Consider the following 7,781-nt stretch of genomic DNA (forward strand, 5'->3'; position numbering starts at 1 on the left):
TAGATGAATTTGTTGCAGAACTCGGGGTTCAATTCTCCATGAAGGATCTCGGCCTTCTCAGTTAATTTCTCAGAGTACAAGTACAATCTTTCAAAGATGGACTCTTTTTATCTCAAACAAAATATATGCTCGACTTGCTTCATAATACAAAGATGATTGATTGCAAACAAATATCTACTCTTATGGCTGCTAAACCTGTTCTCATTTCAAATGGTGAAGCTCTCTATCATGATGTTACAGAGTATCAAAAGATTGTCGACACACTTCAGTTCTCACCTTGACTAGACCCGATTTGAGCTATGTTGTGAACAATGTTTGTCAACATATGCATGCACCTACCAATGTACACTTCCAAATGGTTAAAAGAATACTCTGTAATTGCATCAAAGGAACTATCTCTACTAGTTTGTGCATACTCAAGCACAACAATCTTGATCTCTATGCCTTTTCCGACTCCGACTGGGTTGGGTGCCCTTACTGGACGATCTACTACTGGTTTCTATACTTTTCTGGGGTCTAATTGTATCTCTTGGAGTGCTAAGAAGTAGCCTACCGTATCATGTTCCAGCGCGGAAGCCGAATATCGAGCAATATATGACATCTACAACTGCTGAACTCACATTGATTTCTTTCCTCCTACGTGACATTGAGATTTTTTAGTCAAAACCACAAGTTCTACTCTGTGATAATATCTCAACACTTCACATGTCTATATAAGTTCAACACTTTCACTTAAAGTGATAGATAAAACAAGGGTGATCTTGGACATACCCAACAAAACACTTCCTTACCCCATAACTAACATAAATTTTTGCCATACCCCAATAACTGCCTAAATCCAATAATATCTCCCAAATAATTTGGGGTATTTCCAATAAGGACAAGGGCAAAATAAAAAATAAAAAATAAAAAAAATAACGACACATCTATCTATTTGGTACCATTTTTTTTAGTACAAGTTTCTTTCACATTCTTTTTCATCCCTCTCATTGTATCATTTATTTGGTACCGTTTTTGTGATGGCAATTGCATCGTTTTTTTAGACTACTTTTTTCTCTCCAAGAAAAGAAGACTGTTATTCCAAATTTGCAGAGTCTAAAATTAGTCTCTGCATGCTTTATTAAATAGTAGCAAGGACTTCCTTGCCATTCAAACAATGGATAGAAGTAGCACCCCGACAATGTTTCAAGTAAGTTCATTTCTTGTTATCATCTCATTTATTAGTTTCAAGGTTTCTGTTCTACATGATCTCTTGGTTTGTGTTGTTCTTTTATTGCGATTGAACTCTTGTTAATTATATTTGTGTCAAAAGGCCTTGGTGTCAGTATGCTTCAAGGTTGGACAGTGGCCTATTTCATACAAAATTAGTATTGGGGAACATTCAACCAATAGTAAATTTGAGGCTCTGTTTGGCATGGTTAGAAATTTTAGCGTTTTCCCCTATATATAGACGTATTAATCATTTTCCTCTTGTTTTTCCTTGTTGAATTGCACAGACAATGGAGGTGGTTTTCGTTATTGTTTTACTAGGACTATTGAGTGTAGACAGAGTAGAATGTGGTCAAGCCATTAAGTTAAACTCGGAGTATCCAGCCATAAGCTGTCGAAAGCATAGTGCATTATTGACTGAATATGGAGGAATTGAGGATGGAAAAACATCCAATATAAAGGCTTTCAAGAAAGCTATAGACGATCTCAGCAAGTTTAGTTTAGACGGTGGGGCTCAGCTGATTATTCCTCCAGGAAAATGACTCACAGGCAGCTTCAATCTCACTAGTCATTTCATACTTTATCTCCAAAAAGATGCAGTTATTCTTGCTTCTCAGGTGCGGCTAGTTTATATACGATGCCTATATTTTTAGTCTTTTAGACTAATCCTTTAAGAAGTGGTGAAATTATTAAATATTGCTAAAAATCCCAGACTACATGGATGAATGATGTGTGGTATACAACCCCCACTTCTAACATTGCACTCCAACTGATTGTAGGATGCGAAAGATTTTCCTCTCATTCCTGTTTTGCCTTCTTATGGGAGAGGAAGAGATACTCCTGGTGACGGTCTAAGATACAATAGTTTCATTCATGGAACCAATCTCACTGATGTTATAATCACAAGTACCGTTCAAATTTATCATAGTGTATGAACCTAGATCATACATAATAACCTACAAGAAAATACTCAATTCAGAATGCAACAAATCTAATATTAATACTACTGTCGTACAGGTGCTAATGGCACAATTGATGGCCAAGGTCAAAATTGGTGGCACAGATATCACCACAATAAATTAAACTACACCCGCCCGTTCTTGATTGAACTTTTGTACTCTAGACACATTCAGATATCCAATCTCACATTGTTGAACTCTCTGCATTGGTTTGTTCATCCCGTTTATAGCAGGTTCAGTACTACTTTGGCTTAATTTCGTTTCTGTTACTTCTTAGCAAACAAATTTTCAGTTTCAAGAGATCGTTTCAATAGAACTTTTATTGTTTAACATACAATGTGCGTGAGTACTAATCTTTGTTGACGAACTAGCTAGTTCACGACCTTAATTATCTTTTGATAAAATATTCTTCTGAAAATATAGCAATATTATCATCCAAAAGCTTATGATTATTGCTCCATATGATCCAGTTTCACCTAAAACTGACGGCATTAGCCCAGGTACAACATTTTAGTTGCTAAGTTTAAGCTTTTAAGTCGCGCCTTGTTATGATCTTACATTCCCAAGTTAATTATTTTGTGTTATGTGCACCACAACATTCTGGTAAAAACAATTTGATGTAGCTAACTGAAGCCTTTCACTGTTTTTATTGGCCAAATATAATGTTTTGTGTTCCTTTTCTCTACAGACTCTTGCTCGAATGTGCTAATTGAGGACTGCTACATAGTCTCAGGAGACGATTGCATTTTGTTAAAATGTGGTTGGGATCAATATGGAATTAAAGTAGGAATTCCAACAGAGCATGTAATCATCAGAAGGCTTACTTGCATTTCCCCTGATAGTGCTCTAATAGCTCTAGGCAGTGAAATGTCTGGTGGAGTACATGATATTAGGATTGAAGACACTATAGCGATAAATACACAATTTGGAATTCGAATTAAAACTACAATAGGTAGAGGAGGATATGTTAAAGACATCTTTGTAAGAAACGTGACAATTTCACTATACACGGGAGTCTTTTGTTTTTATTTACTTCATCAAAATAAATGTTTGTTTCCCTGTGTTTGCTATCAATGGATCCATAAGCTCAAAATGGAAAGAGCGCTCACTAGTTGAGAGGTTGATGGTTTGAATCCATTTGGGTCTAATATCATGATACAAGAAAAGGGTGTTTTATCTTTTGAGATGTTTTCCTCACCATTGACCCTCCTATTTCTATTGCTCTTTGTGTCGTTATAATGAACTTAGCTAAGAAGAGTTTGCTTCTATAGTTCTGTAAGTTTTCGTGCCAGGATTTTGCATGTAAGCGTGATCCATGCCACCATATATAGTATGTTTACTGTTACAGAATCCGCTGAAGTAACCCTATTGTTCGATATGACATAAATGACAAAAAAACATGCAGCAAAAATGACAGAAAAAAATAGGCTTCATGCCTACTATTTACTCAAATATGATATGTAACATCTACGCTAGCTCCCACTCCCAGTAATCTGTCTTTTAAATTTTGCATCTTATCATAAGGCACAAATTAAAGGCACTCAGAATCACCCTCCAGTCTTCCTTATATTTCAAATAATCAACACTTCACTTCGCTTCCCATCATAGACGACAGAAAAAAGTTAAAGGGGAATCAACAGAAACATCAAAATGGTGAAATACAGGTCTATCTTCCATAGTAACTACACAAGTTAAGTATATCTATATTAAGAGATCTTTGTTCTGTTGATACTCAAAACCTCATTGCCAACAACTAAATGAAATATTGCCATAAGCCATAAGCCATACATATTGCCAACAACTAAATGAAATATTGCCATAAGCCATGTTCTATAATGAAATAAGCACATATTAATTCTTGAGAAATTACAACTAACTATTTTATTTTTCTATCCAATAACTTAAACTAATATGGATAAACATATTGTAGGTTCTGCATATTGGTTGGAATCGATTCGCCCAATTCGTCCAATTTTCCTTTTTCGCACGGTTTCCCATCGCTTTTTCCGGCATCTAACAAACCGCCAATCTCGCCAAAACCGAGGTAGAGGAGCAATATCCTTTAGCAACAACCGCACAAAATGTCCTTTTGTTTACGTGGAAAATGGCGATTATCCAAAGACATTTCTTTTGGACTGTCCTTAACGGAAAGTATGTGACACCTAATTGTCGCGGGCGCTTATGGTGACAAAAACAGAATTAAAAGCACTTGCAACTAAGGAACCCATGTCCGGAGATCAAGCCATTCTTTCTCATTCATTGTAGAAGACTTGGTACACTCTAAGTTTCTTTTGTGGTTTTCAAACCCGTCATTACCGATACAACTATGTATAGTAATCTGCATAACCGCATCAACTCTTCCAAGCCTATAATTTTTTTTTGGATTTACCTTCCTATCCCAATCGGCAAGTTTTTCTTGAACCTTTGCTATCCACAAGTCAGCGATGCCCGGGTAGGCTAGATTGTGGTAACCTGATATAACTGGTGGCAAGGGAGCATCATCACTGAGTCTAAGCGGCACATAATGTATGCCGTTATTTATATGAGCAACTGAGATAATGAGAGTATGCTCCAAGTCTGGTGGAGTTCTCAAAGGAAGGTAAGTTAATGACTGGTTTGGTGCTAGGGTGACAAACACACAATTATAAGCACAAACAATTAACCAACCCATGTCAGGAAGTTCAAACCACTCAGTTGGGTTCATCGTCATCGACTTTGTACATTGTAAATTTTGAATTAAGTGTTCGAAAATGGTGAATCCAGACCATTCAATGTACTCTTCTGCATATTCCATCAACTCGACCAACAACCTCTTCCTCACGGTAAACCATCCAGTCTCATCACCATAGTTCAATAATTTTGCTATGGACCTATATCCACAGTGTCCACCCCAAGGACATCCTCACATGAAACAATAAAATTGTTAAACAATGGATTCAAATCTTCTAGCAAAGATGTTTGAGCTGGCTTCTTAGGTGGCCTGCCTATTTTTTTAGGTACTTTTTCAATTGCTTGCATTTCTCCTTGGTTCTCATGTGGTCTGCCTCTCTTCTTCGGAACTTGTTCACTTGCTTTTTTCTCCTCTTGCGTTTGTGCATACTCCAAAGCAGATGGTTCTCTTCTTATGTCATTCTGATCTTGAGTTGATACTTTCACATGTTTCTTTGAAATTGATGGTCTACCTTTGACATTGAGTTTTTCTTGAGGCTCTTGCATGTGTGTAGTCTTTGGATCAGCAAGCTCTAAACATTTCTTCATCAACATTAGTTTTTGGTGTTTTGGTAAGCAATTGAACTTCTTCTTAATTCCTTCCACCTCAGGTGAAATGTCCAGCGACCCTCTTGGAAGTTCCATTGGCTCAAAATCAAGTTGCCGCCAACGACGATCTATAGACCTCAAGGGTATGTAACCATCACCAAGTTTTACCATATGTACCAACTCATGAGCACATGGAAGACCACAAGTACGCCTCAAAACACACCCACATTCTTTTTCATAAATGCCCACTTTGTTTGAATGTACAAGTTCTTTCGACAACATATCAATCGCCTCTCTAGAGATAAATCCTCTAATCTCACTGTATGCCTTGTCTCGACTATAATGACGCATAATATTGCGACTAATATTAAATGAAGCTTGTATACCATTGAGCTGATTTTCAAGGAGGTTATCAATCACATCCCAATTTTGGTACAAATTGCCGCGTGAACTCCTCAAATTTCTCTTCAAAGATGAATGTTGGGATTTAACTCTATTGCTGGTGTGAGTGCCGAAGTGCATCACTAAATCAACCCAAGCCGCCACAAACTGTTCTCTGTACTAGTACTTGTTCAACAACTCTTCGACGTACTATACCACACGTGTCATATATGCATATTCATTTCTAAATACAACCAAATTTTCATTATAGACATCTTCAGTAGGTGAACTGAATAAATCACAAACCATTTCATAGAACTTCCGAAACTCATTGTTTTCTTCAAAAGATTTTTTACAGTTAGTAATCACATTAGTCTGAATGTGCCAACGACAAAGGAGGTGTTTAGTCATGGGAAATACACGCGCCACAACATTTATCAATGCCAAGTCTCTGTCAGTCATAATGACTTTCACACTAGATGCCTTGCCTTCCAAAACACTGTATAACATTTCCAAAGCCCAAACAAACTTATCTTCCTTCTCTGAATCTAAATATGCAAAAGCAATAGCAAACGTCTTCATTGTAGACGTAAACCCAACAATTTCTAGCAATGGCAGATTGTGAAGATTAGTCCTGTAGGTACAATCAATAATCAACACTTCCGGAAAACACTTGGCCAACTTAATTGATCTCGAATAAGCAAAAAAATATATCTTTGCATTTTCCTGTAATCAGGTTCTCTCTATGAGACTCATAGTAATCGCGATCGTCCAACATCTTCAATAATTGTTGCATCTGTGATCTCCCTTGCAATTTTGTAAGACGATGTTTCGCTCGAAAATTGTAGATGGTACTTAGGGTTGACAAATTCTTTAGGCCGTCTTTCTTTTTCAAAGCATTCAAAATTTCTCTTGGTTTAACGCCAGCCTCAGACATCTCGATCACAATCATTTCTTCATCTCGTGTTAGCCTTCCCACAAAAGAATGACCTGTAAGATTTTCAACAAGACGGTGATTATGAATTCCGCAAACTATTACCACTTCCCATCCCCCTTGATTACGCTAATAACCCTTCAACTTAAATGAACACTTGCACTTTTTCGTTCCAGTCTGTTGAGGGAGTTTCATGGATAGCTTGTATCGATCTGTCTTCTTTGGTTTTTGAGGTTTAAAAACACCACCTCTCTCACAAGTTAAAAACACCCTAGGTCTTCGGCCACTATTTCAACACTATCCGACTTTGCAATGATAACCACAAAACCAATTTCTCTCCCTACCTCTCTACACCAATCAACAAGGTATTTTCGATTTTCAAATACATGTAATCATTTTGTTATAGATTGTATTACATCACCATTCGGAAAAACGATATACTAAATTTATAAAAGTGTCTTCAAGTTCTTACTGTTGCAGTTGTAAATGCGTCGGTCGTATCCGGACAAACAAAATTAGAGTTTTCTGTCGGGCTTTCTTGCTCTTCATTTTCTGACTCATAATTTAGTTGAAGCAAAGACAATGCATTTGGAGATGCACTACTAATAGGATGAGGCTGTTCAAAGTAAAATTTTATCAAAAAAAAAAAAATGGTTTAGGTTTCTTATACTCAGTATGCACCAAAAAAAAATAGCACTTTGTTTAATATTGCAAACAAACTCACATTTTTGTTTGGTGTTTGTATCTGTTCATTGTAGTAATCCAAAGTATAATAGTCTTCTGCGTTTTCCCATTCGTCAAAATTTGATTTTGAATTTTTTTCTTCATTCTCATTTGGTTGGTATTCATCCTCATTACTTTGGTATGATTGATTCAAATTAAAAGTGGGTGTTTGCATATTTATTGATGAGATAAAAGAATAAGAGGTTATTGGAGAAGAAGAAGAAGGAAAAAAAAAAACAAAACAAACCGCAGTCTTTTTCTTTTAAATCACGTAGAGTAAATGACTTGTTTTAGTCAATAAATATATTGGGTAAGTC

General features: G+C 36.5%; 2 pseudogenes; one reads left to right on the forward strand and one right to left on the reverse strand.

Moving 5' to 3' along the window:
- Nucleotides 1-1,499: 1,499 nt before the first annotated feature.
- On the forward strand, nt 1,500-3,284 carry LOC147512551 (putative polygalacturonase; annotated as a pseudogene).
- A 2,733-nt stretch (nt 3,285-6,017) lies between these two features.
- On the reverse strand, nt 6,018-7,130 carry LOC147512552 (PKS-NRPS hybrid synthetase cheA-like; annotated as a pseudogene).
- Between the last annotated feature and the right edge of the window lie 651 nt (nt 7,131-7,781).

The sequence above is a fragment of the Coptis chinensis genome, chromosome 3, assembly GCF_015680905.1.
Source record: "Coptis chinensis isolate HL-2020 chromosome 3, ASM1568090v1, whole genome shotgun sequence".
Lineage (NCBI taxonomy): Eukaryota > Viridiplantae > Streptophyta > Magnoliopsida > Ranunculales > Ranunculaceae > Coptis > Coptis chinensis.